The sequence below is a fragment of the Dendrobates tinctorius genome, unplaced genomic scaffold, assembly GCF_039654945.1.
Source record: "Dendrobates tinctorius isolate UK_male_01 unplaced genomic scaffold, ASM3965494v1 ptg000254l, whole genome shotgun sequence".
Taxonomy (NCBI): Eukaryota; Metazoa; Chordata; class Amphibia; order Anura; family Dendrobatidae; genus Dendrobates; species Dendrobates tinctorius.
The window spans coordinates 1,634,260-1,652,999 of NW_027361921.1; the positions used below are offsets into that span (position 1 = coordinate 1,634,260).

The 18,740-nt window shown below is 35.1% G+C and overlaps 14 non-coding genes across 14 annotated transcripts; all 14 read right to left on the minus strand.

Moving 5' to 3' along the window:
- Positions 1-1,615: 1,615 nt before the first annotated feature.
- TRNAT-UGU (transfer RNA threonine (anticodon UGU)) lies at positions 1,616-1,689 on the minus strand. Its single transcript has one exon. It is a non-coding gene; the product is annotated as a tRNA-Thr (tRNA).
- Positions 1,690-2,600: 911 nt separating this feature from the next.
- On the minus strand, positions 2,601-2,674 carry TRNAT-UGU (transfer RNA threonine (anticodon UGU)). The gene has a single exon. It is a non-coding gene; the product is annotated as a tRNA-Thr (tRNA).
- Positions 2,675-4,209: 1,535 nt separating this feature from the next.
- Positions 4,210-4,283, minus strand: TRNAT-UGU (transfer RNA threonine (anticodon UGU)). Its single transcript has one exon. It is a non-coding gene; the product is annotated as a tRNA-Thr (tRNA).
- A 1,097-nt stretch (positions 4,284-5,380) lies between these two features.
- Positions 5,381-5,454, minus strand: TRNAT-UGU (transfer RNA threonine (anticodon UGU)). Its single transcript has one exon. It is a non-coding gene; the product is annotated as a tRNA-Thr (tRNA).
- A 911-nt stretch (positions 5,455-6,365) lies between these two features.
- Positions 6,366-6,439, minus strand: TRNAT-UGU (transfer RNA threonine (anticodon UGU)). Its single transcript has one exon. It is a non-coding gene; the product is annotated as a tRNA-Thr (tRNA).
- Positions 6,440-7,536: 1,097 nt separating this feature from the next.
- Positions 7,537-7,610, minus strand: TRNAT-UGU (transfer RNA threonine (anticodon UGU)). The gene has a single exon. It is a non-coding gene; the product is annotated as a tRNA-Thr (tRNA).
- Positions 7,611-8,521: 911 nt separating this feature from the next.
- TRNAT-UGU (transfer RNA threonine (anticodon UGU)) lies at positions 8,522-8,595 on the minus strand. Its single transcript has one exon. It is a non-coding gene; the product is annotated as a tRNA-Thr (tRNA).
- Positions 8,596-11,299: 2,704 nt separating this feature from the next.
- Positions 11,300-11,373, minus strand: TRNAT-UGU (transfer RNA threonine (anticodon UGU)). The gene has a single exon. It is a non-coding gene; the product is annotated as a tRNA-Thr (tRNA).
- Positions 11,374-12,470: 1,097 nt separating this feature from the next.
- On the minus strand, positions 12,471-12,544 carry TRNAT-UGU (transfer RNA threonine (anticodon UGU)). The gene has a single exon. It is a non-coding gene; the product is annotated as a tRNA-Thr (tRNA).
- A 912-nt stretch (positions 12,545-13,456) lies between these two features.
- Positions 13,457-13,530, minus strand: TRNAT-UGU (transfer RNA threonine (anticodon UGU)). Its single transcript has one exon. It is a non-coding gene; the product is annotated as a tRNA-Thr (tRNA).
- Positions 13,531-14,441: 911 nt separating this feature from the next.
- TRNAT-UGU (transfer RNA threonine (anticodon UGU)) lies at positions 14,442-14,515 on the minus strand. The gene has a single exon. It is a non-coding gene; the product is annotated as a tRNA-Thr (tRNA).
- Positions 14,516-15,426: 911 nt separating this feature from the next.
- On the minus strand, positions 15,427-15,500 carry TRNAT-UGU (transfer RNA threonine (anticodon UGU)). The gene has a single exon. It is a non-coding gene; the product is annotated as a tRNA-Thr (tRNA).
- A 1,097-nt stretch (positions 15,501-16,597) lies between these two features.
- TRNAT-UGU (transfer RNA threonine (anticodon UGU)) lies at positions 16,598-16,671 on the minus strand. The gene has a single exon. It is a non-coding gene; the product is annotated as a tRNA-Thr (tRNA).
- A 911-nt stretch (positions 16,672-17,582) lies between these two features.
- Positions 17,583-17,656, minus strand: TRNAT-UGU (transfer RNA threonine (anticodon UGU)). Its single transcript has one exon. It is a non-coding gene; the product is annotated as a tRNA-Thr (tRNA).
- Positions 17,657-18,740: the final 1,084 nt, after the last annotated feature.

Here is an 18,740-nt window from a genome sequence, read left to right on the forward strand (position 1 = left end):
CAGAAAGTTTTTTTTCTCTCAATTACACTTTATTAGTGCTTTGGGAAAGACATGTTTGATGTCAAACAAAAGTGAAAGTCCTCTTTTTCGGCTAACAGCCCCAAACTGACATGAAGAAAGGAAAGCACTGCTGACATTCGAAATCAAGATTTTCTGTTTACTAAACAGGCTCTTTGACCAACTTGTCTACATCACAAAAAGATGTGATATATTGGAAAGACTGCTTAGAGAGTCAGGTGCGGAAAGTGGAGGCATTTCAAAATAAAATCCATTGGTTAAGTTGTCAAGCTTGAAGCAATCTTACTTCCTTTTCAGCATTTAGATGAGATTCTTAATCTCACAATTGCACTATCAGTAGGGCTGGAACAATGGCAAATTTGAGTTTGCACACAGGTAAAACAACTGCTTTAAGATAGGAAGCTTATTCTTGAGAAGACAAAAACAAGGTACTGCTGAGAGTTGAACTCAGGATCTCCTGTTTACAAGACAGGCGCTTTAACCAACTAAGCCACAGAACCACATGTTCTGTTGGTGAATATTTATTATTCTGCTTTTTCCGAAAACTGCTATGAAAATTTGTAGCATCTAATGTGTAATTCCACTGGTTTTAATTTGTAATGCTTGAGCCCATCCTATATTCTCTAAAGAAAGTTATTTCATCTGATTCCTTTTAGAGCATTTCAAAAGCGAAATTTTTTTTTTTACTCAAATTCCACTGGTTTTAATTTGTAATGCTTGAAGCCATCCTATATTCTCTAAAGAAACTTATTTCATCTAATTCCTTTTAGAGCATTTCAAAAGCAGAAAGTTTTTTTTCTCTCAATTACACTTTATTAGTGCTTTGGGAAAGACATGTTTGATGTCAAACAAAAGTGAAAGTCCTCTTTTTCGGCTAACAGCCCCAAACTGACATGAAGAAAGGAAAGCACTGCTGACATTCGAAATCAAGATTTTCTGTTTACTAAACAGGCTCTTTGACCAACTTGTCTACATCACAAAAAGATGTGATATATTGGAAAGACTGCTTAGAGAGTCAGGTGCGGAAAGTGGAGGCATTTCAAAATAAAATCCATTGGTTAAGTTGTCAAGCTTGAAGCAATCTTACTTCCTTTTCAGCATTTAGATGAGATTCTTAATCTCACAATTGCACTATCAGTAGGGCTGGAACAATGGCAAATTTGAGTTTGCACACAGGTAAAACACACCTGCTTTAAGATAGGAAGCTTATTCTTGAGAAGATGTAGCATCTTGGTTAAGTTGGTTAAGTTGTCAAGCTTGAAGCAATCTTACTTCCTTTTCAGCATTTAGATGAGATTCTTAATCTCACAATTGCACTATCAGTAGGGCTGGAACAATGGCAAATTTGAGTTTGCACACAGGTAAAACACACCTGCTTTAAGATAGGAAGCTTATTCTTGAGAAGATGTAGCATCTTGGTTAAGTTGGTTAAGTTGTCAAGCTTGAAGCAATCTTACTTCCTTTTCAGCATTTAGATGAGATTCTTAATCTCACAATTGCACTATCAGTAGGGCTGGAACAATGGCAAATTTGAATTTGCACACAGGTAAAAGACCTGCTTTAAGATAGGAAGCTTATTCTTGAGAAGATGAAAACAAGGTACTGCTGAGAGTTGAACTCAGGATCTCCTGTTTACAAGACAGGCACTTTAACCAACTAAGCCACAGCACCCCAATTTTCATGTGTGAATATTTATTATTCTGCTTTTTCTGAAAACTGCTATGAAAATTTGTAGCATCTAATGTGTAATTCCACTGGTTTTAATTTGTAATGCTTGAGCCCATCCTATATTCTCTAAAGAAAGTTATTTCATCTGATTCCTTTTAGAGCATTTCAAAAGCAAAATTTTTTTTTTTACTCAAATTCCACTGGTTTTAATTTGTAATGCTTGAAGCCATCCTATATTCTCTAAAGAAACTTATTTCATCTAATTCCTTTTAGAGCATTTCAAAAGCAGAAAGTTTTTTTCTCTCAATTACACTTTATTAGTGCTTTGGGAAAGACATGTTTGATGTCAAACAAAAGTGAAAGTCCTCTTTTTCGGCTAACAGCCCCAAACTGACATGAAGAAAGGAAAGCACTGCTGACATTCGAAATCAAGATTTTCTGTTTACTAAACAGGCTCTTTGACCAACTTGTCTACATCACAAAAAGATGTGATATATTGGAAAGACTGCTTAGAGAGTCAGGTGCGGAAAGTGGAGGCATTTCAAAATAAAATCCATTGGTTAAGTTGTCAAGCTTGAAGCAATCTTACTTCCTTTTCAGCATTTAGATGAGATTCTTAATCTCACAATTGCACTATCAGTAGGGCTGGAACAATGGCAAATTTGAGTTTGCACACAGGTAAAACACACCTGCTTTAAGATAGGAAGCTTATTCTTGAGAAGATGTAGCATCTTGGTTAAGTTGGTTAAGTTGTCAAGCTTGAAGCAATCTTACTTCCTTTTCAGCATTTAGATGAGATTCTTAATCTCACAATTGCACTATCAGTAGGGCTGGAACAATGGCAAATTTGAATTTGCACACAGGTAAAAGACCTGCTTTAAGATAGGAAGCTTATTCTTGAGAAGATGAAAACAAGGTACTGCTGAGAGTTGAACTCAGGATCTCCTGTTTACAAGACAGGCACTTTAACCAACTAAGCCACAGCACCCCAATTTTCATGTGTGAATATTTATTATTCTGCTTTTTCTGAAAACTGCTATGAAAATTTGTAGCATCTAATGTGTAATTCCACTGGTTTTAATTTGTAATGCTTGAGCCCATCCTATATTCTCTAAAGAAAGTTATTTTATCTGATTCCTTTTAGAGCATTTCAAAAGCAAAATTTTTTTTTTTACTCAAATTCCACTGGTTTTAATTTGTAATGCTTGAAGCCATCCTATATTCTCTAAAGAAACTTATTTCATCTAATTCCTTTTAGAGCATTTGAAAAGCAGAAAGTTTTTTTTCTCTCAATTACACTTTATTAGTGCTTTGGGAAAGACATGTTTGATGTCAAACAAAAGTGAAAGTCCTCTTTTTCGGCTAACAGCCCCAAACTGACATGAAGAAAGGAAAGCACTGCTGACATTCGAAATCAAGATTTTCTGTTTACTAAACAGGCTCTTTGACCAACTTGTCTACATCACAAAAAGATGTGATATATTGGAAAGACTGCTTAGAGAGTCAGGTGCGGAAAGTGGAGGCATTTCAAAATAAAATCCATTGGTTAAGTTGTCAAGCTTGAAGCAATCTTACTTCCTTTTCAGCATTTAGATGAGATTCTTAATCTCACAATTGCACTATCAGTAGGGCTGGAACAATGGCAAATTTGAGTTTGCACACAGGTAAAACACACCTGCTTTAAGATAGGAAGCTTATTCTTGAGAAGACAAAAACAAGGTACTGCTGAGAGTTGAACTCAGGATCTCCTGTTTACAAGACAGGCGCTTTAACCAACTAAGCCACAGAACCACATGTTGTGTTGGTGAATATTTATTATTCTGCTTTTTCCGAAAACTGCTATGAAAATTTGTAGCATCTAATGTGTAATTCCACTGGTTTTAATTTGTAATGCTTGAGCCCATCCTATATTCTCTAAAGAAAGTTATTTCATCTGATTCCTTTTAGAGCATTTCAAAAGCAAAATTTTTTTTTACTCAAATTCCACTGGTTTTAATTTGTAATGCTTGAAGCCATCCTATATTCTCTAAAGAAACTTATTTCATCTAATTCCTTTTAGAGCATTTCAAAAGCAGAAAGTTTTTTTCTCTCAATTACACTTTATTAGTGCTTTGGGAAAGACATGTTTGATGTCAAACAGAAGTGAAAGTCTTCTTTTTCGGCTAACAGCCCCAAACTGACATGAAGAAAGGAAAGCACTGCTGACGTTCGAAATCAAGATTTTCTGTTTACTAAACAGGCTCTTTGACCAACTTGTCTACATCACAAAAAGATGTGATATATTGTAAAGACTGCTTAGAGAGTCAGGTGCGGAAAGTGGAGGAATTTCAAAATAAAATCCATTGGTTAAGTTGTCAAGCTTGAAGCAATCTTACTTCCTTTTCAGCATTTAGATGAGATTATGAGATTCTTAATCTCACAATTGCACTATCAGTAGGGCTGGAACAATGGCAAATTTGAGTTTTCACACAGGTAAAACACCTGCTTTAAGATAGGAAGCTTATTCTTGAGAAGACAAAAACAAGGTACTGCTGAGAGTTGAACTCAGGATCTCCTGTTTACAAGACAGGTGCTTTAACCAACTAAGCCACAGCACCACATGTTCCATAGGTGAATATTTATTATTCTGCTTTTTTCGAAAACTGCTATGAAAATTTGTAGCATCTAATGTGTAATTCCACTGGTTTTAATTTGTAATGCTTGAGCCCATCCTATATTCTCTAAAGAAAGTTATTTCATCTGATTCCTTTTAGAGCATTTCAAAAGCAAAATTTTTTTTTTTACTCAAATTCCACTGGTTTTAATTTGTAATGCTTGAAGCCATCCTATATTCTCTAAAGAAACTTATTTCATCTAATTCCTTTTAGAGCATTTCAAAAGCAGAAAGTTTTTTTTCTCTCAATTACACTTTATTAGTGCTTTGGGAAAGACATGTTTGATGTCAAACAAAAGTGAAAGTCCTCTTTTTCGGCTAACAGCCCCAAACTGACATGAAGAAAGGAAAGCACTGCTGACATTCGAAATCAAGATTTTCTGTTTACTAAACAGGCTCTTTGACCAACTTGTCTACATCACAAAAAGATGTGATATATTGGAAAGACTGCTTAGAGAGTCAGGTGCGGAAAGTGGAGGCATTTCAAAATAAAATCCATTGGTTAAGTTGTCAAGCTTGAAGCAATCTTACTTCCTTTTCAGCATTTAGATGAGATTCTTAATCTCACAATTGCACTATCAGTAGGGCTGGAACAATGGCAAATTTGAGTTTGCACACAGGTAAAACACACCTGCTTTAAGATAGGAAGCTTATTCTTGAGAAGATGTAGCATCTTGGTTAAGTTGGTTAAGTTGTCAAGCTTGAAGCAATCTTACTTCCTTTTCAGCATTTAGATGAGATTCTTAATCTCACAATTGCACTATCAGTAGGGCTGGAACAATGGCAAATTTGAGTTTGCACACAGGTAAAACACACCTGCTTTAAGATAGGAAGCTTATTCTTGAGAAGATGTAGCATCTTGGTTAAGTTGGTTAAGTTGTCAAGCTTGAAGCAATCTTACTTCCTTTTCAGCATTTAGATGAGATTCTTAATCTCACAATTGCACTATCAGTAGGGCTGGAACAATGGCAAATTTGAATTTGCACACAGGTAAAAGACCTGCTTTAAGATAGGAAGCTTATTCTTGAGAAGATGAAAACAAGGTACTGCTGAGAGTTGAACTCAGGATCTCCTGTTTACAAGACAGGCACTTTAACCAACTAAGCCACAGCACCCCAATTTTCATGTGTGAATATTTATTATTCTGCTTTTTCTGAAAACTGCTATGAAAATTTGTAGCATCTAATGTGTAATTCCACTGGTTTTAATTTGTAATGCTTGAGCCCATCCTATATTCTCTAAAGAAAGTTATTTCATCTGATTCCTTTTAGAGCATTTCAAAAGCAAAATTTTTTTTTTTACTCAAATTCCACTGGTTTTAATTTGTAATGCTTGAAGCCATCCTATATTCTCTAAAGAAACTTATTTCATCTAATTCCTTTTAGAGCATTTCAAAAGCAGAAAGTTTTTTTCTCTCAATTACACTTTATTAGTGCTTTGGGAAAGACATGTTTGATGTCAAACAAAAGTGAAAGTCCTCTTTTTCGGCTAACAGCCCCAAACTGACATGAAGAAAGGAAAGCGCTGCTGACATTCGAAATCAAGATTTTCTGTTTACTAAACAGGCTCTTTGACCAACTTGTCTACATCACAAAAAGATGTGATATATTGGAAAGACTGCTTAGAGAGTCAGGTGCGGAAAGTGGAGGCATTTCAAAATAAAATCCATTGGTTAAGTTGTCAAGCTTGAAGCAATCTTACTTCCTTTTCAGCATTTAGATGAGATTCTTAATCTCACAATTGCACTATCAGTAGGGCTGGAACAATGGCAAATTTGAGTTTGCACACAGGTAAAACACACCTGCTTTAAGATAGGAAGCTTATTCTTGAGAAGATGTAGCATCTTGGTTAAGTTGGTTAAGTTGTCAAGCTTGAAGCAATCTTACTTCCTTTTCAGCATTTAGATGAGATTCTTAATCTCACAATTGCACTATCAGTAGGGCTGGAACAATGGCAAATTTGAATTTGCACACAGGTAAAAGACCTGCTTTAAGATAGGAAGCTTATTCTTGAGAAGATGAAAACAAGGTACTGCTGAGAGTTGAACTCAGGATCTCCTGTTTACAAGACAGGCACTTTAACCAACTAAGCCACAGCACCCCAATTTTCATGTGTGAATATTTATTATTCTGCTTTTTCTGAAAACTGCTATGAAAATTTGTAGCATCTAATGTGTAATTCCACTGGTTTTAATTTGTAATGCTTGAGCCCATCCTATATTCTCTAAAGAAAGTTATTTTATCTGATTCCTTTTAGAGCATTTCAAAAGCAAAATTTTTTTTTTTACTCAAATTCCACTGGTTTTAATTTGTAATGCTTGAAGCCATCCTATATTCTCTAAAGAAACTTATTTCATCTAATTCCTTTTAGAGCATTTCAAAAGCAGAAAGTTTTTTTTCTCTCAATTACACTTTATTAGTGCTTTGGGAAAGACATGTTTGATGTCAAACAAAAGTGAAAGTCCTCTTTTTCGGCTAACAGCCCCAAACTGACATGAAGAAAGGAAAGCACTGCTGACATTCGAAATCAAGATTTTCTGTTTACTAAACAGGCTCTTTGACCAACTTGTCTACATCACAAAAAGATGTGATATATTGGAAAGACTGCTTAGAGAGTCAGGTGCGGAAAGTGGAGGCATTTCAAAATAAAATCCATTGGTTAAGTTGTCAAGCTTGAAGCAATCTTACTTCCTTTTCAGCATTTAGATGAGATTCTTAATCTCACAATTGCACTATCAGTAGGGCTGGAACAATGGCAAATTTGAGTTTGCACACAGGTAAAACACACCTGCTTTAAGATAGGAAGCTTATTCTTGAGAAGATGTAGCATCTTGGTTAAGTTGGTTAAGTTGTCAAGCTTGAAGCAATCTTACTTCCTTTTCAGCATTTAGATGAGATTCTTAATCTCACAATTGCACTATCAGTAGGGCTGGAACAATGGCAAATTTGAGTTTGCACACAGGTAAAACACACCTGCTTTAAGATAGGAAGCTTATTCTTGAGAAGATGTAGCATCTTGGTTAAGTTGGTTAAGTTGTCAAGCTTGAAGCAATCTTACTTCCTTTTCAGCATTTAGATGAGATTCTTAATCTCACAATTGCACTATCAGTAGGGATGGAACAATGGCAAATTTGAATTTGCACACAGGTAAAAGACCTGCTTTAAGATAGGAAGCTTATTCTTGAGAAGATGAAAACAAGGTACTGCTGAGAGTTGAACTCAGGATCTCCTGTTTACAAGACAGGCACTTTAACCAACTAAGCCACAGCACCACATGTTCCATAGGTGAATATTTATTATTCTGCTTTTTTCGAAAACTGCTATGAAAATTTGTAGCATCTAATGTGTAATTCCACTGGTTTTAATTTGTAATGCTTGAGCCCATCCTATATTCTCTAAAGAAAGTTATTTCATCTGATTCCTTTTAGAGCATTTCAAAAGCAAAATTTTTTTTTTTACTCAAATTCCACTGGTTTTAATTTGTAATGCTTGAAGCCATCCTATATTCTCTAAAGAAACTTATTTCATCTAATTCCTTTTAGAGCATTTCAAAAGCAGAAAGTTTTTTTCTCTCAATTACACTTTATTAGTGCTTTGGGAAAGACATGTTTGATGTCAAACAAAAGTGAAAGTCCTCTTTTTCGGCTAACAGCCCCAAACTGACATGAAGAAAGGAAAGCACTGCTGACATTCGAAATCAAGATTTTCTGTTTACTAAACAGGCTCTTTGACCAACTTGTCTACATCACAAAAAGATGTGATATATTGGAAAGACTGCTTAGAGAGTCAGGTGCGGAAAGTGGAGGCATTTCAAAATAAAATCCATTGGTTAAGTTGTCAAGCTTGAAGCAATCTTACTTCCTTTTCAGCATTTAGATGAGATTCTTAATCTCACAATTGCACTATCAGTAGGGCTGGAACAATGGCAAATTTGAGTTTGCACACAGGTAAAACACACCTGCTTTAAGATAGGAAGCTTATTCTTGAGAAGATGTAGCATCTTGGTTAAGTTGGTTAAGTTGTCAAGCTTGAAGCAATCTTACTTCCTTTTCAGCATTTAGATGAGATTCTTAATCTCACAATTGCACTATCAGTAGGGCTGGAACAATGGCAAATTTGAATTTGCACACAGGTAAAAGACCTGCTTTAAGATAGGAAGCTTATTCTTGAGAAGATGAAAACAAGGTACTGCTGAGAGTTGAACTCAGGATCTCCTGTTTACAAGACAGGCACTTTAACCAACTAAGCCACAGCACCCCAATTTTCATGTGTGAATATTTATTATTCTGCTTTTTCTGAAAACTGCTATGAAAATTTGTAGCATCTAATGTGTAATTCCACTGGTTTTAATTTCTAATGCTTGAGCCCATCCTATATTCTCTAAAGAAAGTTATTTTATCTGATTCCTTTTAGAGCATTTCAAAAGCAAAATTTTTTTTTTTACTCAAATTCCACTGGTTTTAATTTGTAATGCTTGAAGCCATCCTATATTCTCTAAAGAAACTTATTTCATCTAATTCCTTTTAGAGCATTTCAAAAGCAGAAAGTTTTTTTTCTCTCAATTACACTTTATTAGTGCTTTGGGAAAGACATGTTTGATGTCAAACAAAAGTGAAAGTCCTCTTTTTCGGCTAACAGCCCCAAACTGACATGAAGAAAGGAAAGCACTGCTGACATTCGAAATCAAGATTTTCTGTTTACTAAACAGGCTCTTTGACCAACTTGTCTACATCACAAAAAGATGTGATATATTGGAAAGACTGCTTAGAGAGTCAGGTGCGGAAAGTGGAGGCATTTCAAAATAAAATCCATTGGTTAAGTTGTCAAGCTTGAAGCAATCTTACTTCCTTTTCAGCATTTAGATGAGATTCTTAATCTCACAATTGCACTATCAGTAGGGCTGGAACAATGGCAAATTTGAGTTTGCACACAGGTAAAACAACTGCTTTAAGATAGGAAGCTTATTCTTGAGAAGACAAAAACAAGGTACTGCTGAGAGTTGAACTCAGGATCTCCTGTTTACAAGACAGGCGCTTTAACCAACTAAGCCACAGAACCACATGTTCTGTTGGTGAATATTTATTATTCTGCTTTTTCCGAAAACTGCTATGAAAATTTGTAGCATCTAATGTGTAATTCCACTGGTTTTAATTTGTAATGCTTGAGCCCATCCTATATTCTCTAAAGAAAGTTATTTCATCTGATTCCTTTTAGAGCATTTCAAAAGCAAAATTTTTTTTTACTCAAATTCCACTGGTTTTAATTTGTAATGCTTGAAGCCATCCTATATTCTCTAAAGAAACTTATTTCATCTAATTCCTTTTAGAGCATTTCAAAAGCAGAAAGTTTTTTTCTCTCAATTACACTTTATTAGTGCTTTGGGAAAGACATGTTTGATGTCAAACAGAAGTGAAAGTCTTCTTTTTCGGCTAACAGCCCCAAACTGACATGAAGAAAGGAAAGCACTGCTGACGTTCGAAATCAAGATTTTCTGTTTACTAAACAGGCTCTTTGACCAACTTGTCTACATCACAAAAAGATGTGATATATTGTAAAGACTGCTTAGAGAGTCAGGTGCGGAAAGTGGAGGAATTTCAAAATAAAATCCATTGGTTAAGTTGTCAAGCTTGAAGCAATCTTACTTCCTTTTCAGCATTTAGATGAGATTATGAGATTCTTAATCTCACAATTGCACTATCAGTAGGGCTGGAACAATGGCAAATTTGAGTTTGCACACAGGTAAAACACCTGCTTTAAGATAGGAAGCTTATTCTTGAGAAGACAAAAACAAGGTACTGCTGAGAGTTGAACTCAGGATCTCCTGTTTACAAGACAGGTGTTTTAACCAACTAAGCCACAGCACCACATGTTCCATAGGTGAATATTTATTATTCTGCTTTTTTCGAAAACTGCTATGAAAATTTGTAGCATCTAATGTGTAATTCCACTGGTTTTAATTTGTAATGCTTGAGCCCATCCTATATTCTCTAAAGAAAGTTATTTCATCTGATTCCTTTTAGAGCATTTCAAAAGCAAAATTTTTTTTTTTACTCAAATTCCACTGGTTTTAATTTGTAATGCTTGAAGCCATCCTATATTCTCTAAAGAAACTTATTTCATCTAATTCCTTTTAGAGCATTTCAAAAGCAGAAAGTTTTTTTTCTCTCAATTACACTTTATTAGTGCTTTGGGAAAGACATGTTTGATGTCAAACAAAAGTGAAAGTCCTCTTTTTCGGCTAACAGCCCCAAACTGACATGAAGAAAGGAAAGCACTGCTGACATTCGAAATCAAGATTTTCTGTTTACTAAACAGGCTCTTTGACCAACTTGTCTACATCACAAAAAGATGTGATATATTGGAAAGACTGCTTAGAGAGTCAGGTGCGGAAAGTGGAGGCATTTCAAAATAAAATCCATTGGTTAAGTTGTCAAGCTTGAAGCAATCTTACTTCCTTTTCAGCATTTAGATGAGATTCTTAATCTCACAATTGCACTATCAGTAGGGCTGGAACAATGGCAAATTTGAGTTTGCACACAGGTAAAACACACCTGCTTTAAGATAGGAAGCTTATTCTTGAGAAGATGTAGCATCTTGGTTAAGTTGGTTAAGTTGTCAAGCTTGAAGCAATCTTACTTCCTTTTCAGCATTTAGATGAGATTCTTAATCTCACAATTGCACTATCAGTAGGGCTGGAACAATGGCAAATTTGAGTTTGCACACAGGTAAAACACACCTGCTTTAAGATAGGAAGCTTATTCTTGAGAAGATGTAGCATCTTGGTTAAGTTGGTTAAGTTGTCAAGCTTGAAGCAATCTTACTTCCTTTTCAGCATTTAGATGAGATTCTTAATCTCACAATTGCACTATCAGTAGGGCTGGAACAATGGCAAATTTGAATTTGCACACAGGTAAAAGACCTGCTTTAAGATAGGAAGCTTATTCTTGAGAAGATGAAAACAAGGTACTGCTGAGAGTTGAACTCAGGATCTCCTGTTTACAAGACAGGCACTTTAACCAACTAAGCCACAGCACCCCAATTTTCATGTGTGAATATTTATTATTCTGCTTTTTCTGAAAACTGCTATGAAAATTTGTAGCATCTAATGTGTAATTCCACTGGTTTTAATTTGTAATGCTTGAGCCCATCCTATATTCTCTAAAGAAAGTTATTTCATCTGATTCCTTTTAGAGCATTTCAAAAGCAAAATTTTTTTTTTTACTCAAATTCCACTGGTTTTAATTTGTAATGCTTGAAGCCATCCTATATTCTCTAAAGAAACTTATTTCATCTAATTCCTTTTAGAGCATTTCAAAAGCAGAAAGTTTTTTTTCTCTCAATTACACTTTATTAGTGCTTTGGGAAAGACATGTTTGATGTCAAACAAAAGTGAAAGTCCTCTTTTTCGGCTAACAGCCCCAAACTGACATGAAGAAAGGAAAGCACTGCTGACATTCGAAATCAAGATTTTCTGTTTACTAAACAGGCTCTTTGACCAACTTGTCTACATCACAAAAAGATGTGATATATTGGAAAGACTGCTTAGAGAGTCAGGTGCGGAAAGTGGAGGCATTTCAAAATAAAATCCATTGGTTAAGTTGTCAAGCTTGAAGCAATCTTACTTCCTTTTCAGCATTTAGATGAGATTCTTAATCTCACAATTGCACTATCAGTAGGGCTGGAACAATGGCAAATTTGAGTTTGCACACAGGTAAAACACACCTGCTTTAAGATAGGAAGCTTATTCTTGAGAAGATGTAGCATCTTGGTTAAGTTGGTTAAGTTGTCAAGCTTGAAGCAATCTTACTTCCTTTTCAGCATTTAGATGAGATTCTTAATCTCACAATTGCACTATCAGTAGGGCTGGAACAATGGCAAATTTGAGTTTGCACACAGGTAAAACACACCTGCTTTAAGATAGGAAGCTTATTCTTGAGAAGATGTAGCATCTTGGTTAAGTTGGTTAAGTTGTCAAGCTTGAAGCAATCTTACTTCCTTTTCAGCATTTAGATGAGATTCTTAATCTCACAATTGCACTATCAGTAGGGCTGGAACAATGGCAAATTTGAATTTGCACACAGGTAAAAGACCTGCTTTAAGATAGGAAGCTTATTCTTGAGAAGATGAAAACAAGGTACTGCTGAGAGTTGAACTCAGGCTCTCCTGTTTACAAGACAGGCACTTTAACCAACTAAGCCACAGCACCCCAATTTTCATGTGTGAATATTTATTATTCTGCTTTTTCTGAAAACTGCTATTAAAATTTGTAGCATCTAATGTGTAATTCCACTGGTTTTAATTTGTAATGCTTGAGCCCATCCTATATTCTCTAAAGAAAGTTATTTCATCTGATTCCTTTTAGAGCATTTCAAAAGCAAAATTTTTTTTTTTACTCAAATTCCACTGGTTTTAATTTGTAATGCTTGAAGCCATCCTATATTCTCTAAAGAAACTTATTTCATCTAATTCCTTTTAGAGCATTTCAAAAGCAGAAAGTTTTTTTTCTCTCAATTACACTTTATTAGTGCTTTGGGAAAGACATGTTTGATGTCAAACAAAAGTGAAAGTCCTCTTTTTCGGCTAACAGCCCCAAACTGACATGAAGAAAGGAAAGCACTGCTGACATTCGAAATCAAGATTTTCTGTTTACTAAACAGGCTCTTTGACCAACTTGTCTACATCACAAAAAGATGTGATATATTGGAAAGACTGCTTAGAGAGTCAGGTGCGGAAAGTGGAGGCATTTCAAAATAAAATCCATTGGTTAAGTTGTCAAGCTTGAAGCAATCTTACTTCCTTTTCAGCATTTAGATGAGATTCTTAATCTCACAATTGCACTATCAGTAGGGCTGGAACAATGGCAAATTTGAGTTTGCACACAGGTAAAACACACCTGCTTTAAGATAGGAAGCTTATTCTTGAGAAGATGTAGCATCTTGGTTAAGTTGGTTAAGTTGTCAAGCTTGAAGCAATCTTACTTCCTTTTCAGCATTTAGATGAGATTCTTAATCTCACAATTGCACTATCAGTAGGGCTGGAACAATGGCAAATTTGAATTTGCACACAGGTAAAAGACCTGCTTTAAGATAGGAAGCTTATTCTTGAGAAGATGAAAACAAGGTACTGCTGAGAGTTGAACTCAGGATCTCCTGTTTACAAGACAGGCACTTTAACCAACTAAGCCACAGCACCCCAATTTTCATGTGTGAATATTTATTATTCTGCTTTTTCTGAAAACTGCTATGAAAATTTGTAGCATCTAATGTGTAATTCCACTGGTTTTAATTTGTAATGCTTGAGCCCATCCTATATTCTCTAAAGAAAGTTATTTCATCTGATTCCTTTTAGAGCATTTCAAAAGCAAAATTTTTTTTTTTACTCAAATTCCACTGGTTTTAATTTGTAATGCTTGAAGCCATCCTATATTCTCTAAAGAAACTTATTTCATCTAATTCCTTTTAGAGCATTTCAAAAGCAGAAAGTTTTTTTCTCTCAATTACACTTTATTAGTGCTTTGGGAAAGACATGTTTGATGTCAAACAAAAGTGAAAGTCCTCTTTTTCGGCTAACAGCCCCAAACTGACATGAAGAAAGGAAAGCACTGCTGACATTCGAAATCAAGATTTTCTGTTTACTAAACAGGCTCTTTGACCAACTTGTCTACATCACAAAAAGATGTGATATATTGGAAAGACTGCTTAGAGAGTCAGGTGCGGAAAGTGGAGGCATTTCAAAATAAAATCCATTGGTTAAGTTGTCAAGCTTGAAGCAATCTTACTTCCTTTTCAGCATTTAGATGAGATTCTTAATCTCACAATTGCACTATCAGTAGGGCTGGAACAATGGCAAATTTGAGTTTGCACACAGGTAAAACACACCTGCTTTAAGATAGGAAGCTTATTCTTGAGAAGATGTAGCATCTTGGTTAAGTTGGTTAAGTTGTCAAGCTTGAAGCAATCTTACTTCCTTTTCAGCATTTAGATGAGATTCTTAATCTCACAATTGCACTATCAGTAGGGCTGGAACAATGGCAAATTTGAATTTGCACACAGGTAAAAGACCTGCTTTAAGATAGGAAGCTTATTCTTGAGAAGATGAAAACAAGGTACTGCTGAGAGTTGAACTCAGGATCTCCTGTTTACAAGACAGGCACTTTAACCAACTAAGCCACAGCACCCCAATTTTCATGTGTGAATATTTATTATTCTGCTTTTTCTGAAAACTGCTATGAAAATTTGTAGCATCTAATGTGTAATTCCACTGGTTTTAATTTCTAATGCTTGAGCCCATCCTATATTCTCTAAAGAAAGTTATTTCATCTGATTCCTTTTAGAGCATTTCAAAAGCAAAATTTTTTTTTTTACTCAAATTCCACTGGTTTTAATTTGTAATGCTTGAAGCCATCCTATATTCTCTAAAGAAACTTATTTCATCTAATTCCTTTTAGAGCATTTCAAAAGCAGAAAGTTTTTTTCTCTCAATTACACTTTATTAGTGCTTTGGGAAAGACATGTTTGATGTCAAACAAAAGTGAAAGTCCTCTTTTTCGGCTAACAGCCCCAAACTGACATGAAGAAAGGAAAGCGCTGCTGACATTCGAAATCAAGATTTTCTGTTTACTAAACAGGCTCTTTGACCAACTTGTCTACATCACAAAAAGATGTGATATATTGGAAAGACTGCTTAGAGAGTCAGGTGCGGAAAGTGGAGGCATTTCAAAATAAAATCCATTGGTTAAGTTGTCAAGCTTGAAGCAATCTTACTTCCTTTTCAGCATTTAGATGAGATTCTTAATCTCACAATTGCACTATCAGTAGGGCTGGAACAATGGCAAATTTGAGTTTGCACACAGGTAAAACACACCTGCTTTAAGATAGGAAGCTTATTCTTGAGAAGATGTAGCATCTTGGTTAAGTTGGTTAAGTTGTCAAGCTTGAAGCAATCTTACTTCCTTTTCAGCATTTAGATGAGATTCTTAATCTCACAATTGCACTATCAGTAGGGCTGGAACAATGGCAAATTTGAATTTGCACACAGGTAAAAGACCTGCTTTAAGATAGGAAGCTTATTCTTGAGAAGATGAAAACAAGGTACTGCTGAGAGTTGAACTCAGGATCTCCTGTTTACAAGACAGGCACTTTAACCAACTAAGCCACAGCACCCCAATTTTCATGTGTGAATATTTATTATTCTGCTTTTTCTGAAAACTGCTATGAAAATTTGTAGCATCTAATGTGTAATTCCACTGGTTTTAATTTGTAATGCTTGAGCCCATCCTATATTCTCTAAAGAAAGTTATTTTATCTGATTCCTTTTAGAGCATTTCAAAAGCAAAATTTTTTTTTTTACTCAAATTCCACTGGTTTTAATTTGTAATGCTTGAAGCCATCCTATATTCTCTAAAGAAACTTATTTCATCTAATTCCTTTTAGAGCATTTCAAAAGCAGAAAGTTTTTTTTCTCTCAATTACACTTTATTAGTGCTTTGGGAAAGACATGTTTGATGTCAAACAAAAGTGAAAGTCCTCTTTTTCGGCTAACAGCCCCAAACTGACATGAAGAAAGGAAAGCACTGCTGACATTCGAAATCAAGATTTTCTGTTTACTAAACAGGCTCTTTGACCAACTTGTCTACATCACAAAAAGATGTGATATATTGGAAAGACTGCTTAGAGAGTCAGGTGCGGAAAGTGGAGGCATTTCAAAATAAAATCCATTGGTTAAGTTGTCAAGCTTGAAGCAATCTTACTTCCTTTTCAGCATTTAGATGAGATTCTTAATCTCACAATTGCACTATCAGTAGGGCTGGAACAATGGCAAATTTGAGTTTGCACACAGGTAAAACACACCTGCTTTAAGATAGGAAGCTTATTCTTGAGAAGATGTAGCATCTTGGTTAAGTTGGTTAAGTTGTCAAGCTTGAAGCAATCTTACTTCCTTTTCAGCATTTAGATGAGATTCTTAATCTCACAATTGCACTATCAGTAGGGCTGGAACAATGGCAAATTTGAGTTTGCACACAGGTAAAACACACCTGCTTTAAGATAGGAAGCTTATTCTTGAGAAGATGTAGCATCTTGGTTAAGTTGGTTAAGTTGTCAAGCTTGAAGCAATCTTACTTCCTTTTCAGCATTTAGATGAGATTCTTAATCTCACAATTGCACTATCAGTAGGGATGGAACAATGGCAAATTTGAATTTGCACACAGGTAAAAGACCTGCTTTAAGATAGGAAGCTTATTCTTGAGAAGATGAAAACAAGGTACTGCTGAGAGTTGAACTCAGGATCTCCTGTTTACAAGACAGGCACTTTAACCAACTAAGCCACAGCACCACATGTTCCATAGGTGAATATTTATTATTCTGCTTTTTTCGAAAACTGCTATGAAAATTTGTAGCATCTAATGTGTAATTCCACTGGTTTTAATTTGTAATGCTTGAGCCCATCCTATATTCTCTAAAGAAAGTTATTTCATCTGATTCCTTTTAGAGCATTTCAAAAGCAAAATTTTTTTTTTTACTCAAATTCCACTGGTTTTAATTTGTAATGCTTGAAGCCATCCTATATTCTCTAAAGAAACTTATTTCATCTAATTCCTTTTAGAGCATTTCAAAAGCAGAAAGTTTTTTTCTCTCAATTACACTTTATTAGTGCTTTGGGAAAGACATGTTTGATGTCAAACAAAAGTGAAAGTCCTCTTTTTCGGCTAACAGCCCCAAACTGACATGAAGAAAGGAAAGCACTGCTGACATTCGAAATCAAGATTTTCTGTTTACTAAACAGGCTCTTTGACCAACTTGTCTACATCACAAAAAGATGTGATATATTGGAAAGACTGCTTAGAGAGTCAGGTGCGGAAAGTGGAGGCATTTCAAAATAAAATCCATTGGTTAAGTTGTCAAGCTTGAAGCAATCTTACTTCCTTTTCAGCATTTAGATGAGATTCTTAATCTCACAATTGCACTATCAGTAGGGCTGGAACAATGGCAAATTTGAGTTTGCACACAGGTAAAACACACCTGCTTTAAGATAGGAAGCTTATTCTTGAGAAGATGTAGCATCTTGGTTAAGTTGGTTAAGTTGTCAAGCTTGAAGCAATCTTACTTCCTTTTCAGCATTTAGATGAGATTCTTAATCTCACAATTGCACTATCAGTAGGGCTGGAACAATGGCAAATTTGAATTTGCACACAGGTAAAAGACCTGCTTTAAGATAGGAAGCTTATTCTTGAGAAGATGAAAACAAGGTACTGCTGAGAGTTGAACTCAGGATCTCCTGTTTACAAGACAGGCACTTTAACCAACTAAGCCACAGCACCCCAATTTTCATGTGTGAATATTTATTATTCTGCTTTTTCTGAAAACTGCTATGAAAATTTGTAGCATCTAATGTGTAATTCCACTGGTTTTAATTTCTAATGCTTGAGCCCATCCTATATTCTCTAAAGAAAGTTATTTTATCTGATTCCTTTTAGAGCATTTCAAAAGCAAAATTTTTTTTTTTACTCAAATTCCACTGGTTTTAATTTGTAATGCTTGAAGCCATCCTATATTCTCTAAAGAAACTTATTTCATCTAATTCCTTTTAGAGCATTTCAAAAGCAGAAAGTTTTTTTTCTCTCAATTACACTTTATTAGTGCTTTGGGAAAGACATGTTTGATGTCAAACAAAAGTGAAAGTCCTCTTTTTCGGCTAACAGCCCCAAACTGACATGAAGAAAGGAAAGCACTGCTGACATTCGAAATCAAGATTTTCTGTTTACTAAACAGGCTCTTTGACCAACTTGTCTACATCACAAAAAGATGTGATATATTGGAAAGACTGCTTAGAGAGTCAGGTGCGGAAAGTGGAGGCATTTCAAAATAAAATCCATTGGTTAAGTTGTCAAGCTTGAAGCAATCTTACTTCCTTTTCAGCATTTAGATGAGATTCTTAATCTCACAATTGCACTATCAGTAGGGCTGGAACAATGGCAAATTTGAGTTTGCACACAGGTAAAACAACTGCTTTAAGATAGGAAGCTTATTCTTGAGAAGACAAAAACAAGGTACTGCTGAGAGTTGAACTCAGGATCTCCTGTTTACAAGACAGGCGCTTTAACCAACTAAGCCACAGAACCACATGTTCTGTTGGTGAATATTTATTATTCTGCTTTTTCCGAAAACTGCTATGAAAATTTGTAGCATCTAATGTGTAATTCCACTGGTTTTAATTTGTAATGCTTGAGCCCATCCTATATTCTCTAAAGAAAGTTATTTCATCTGATTCCTTTTAGAGCATTTCAAAAGCAAAATTTTTTTTTACTCAAATTCCACTGGTTTTAATTTGTAATGCTTGAAGCCATCCTATATTCTCTAAAGAAACTTATTTCATCTAATTCCTTTTAGAGCATTTCAAAAGCA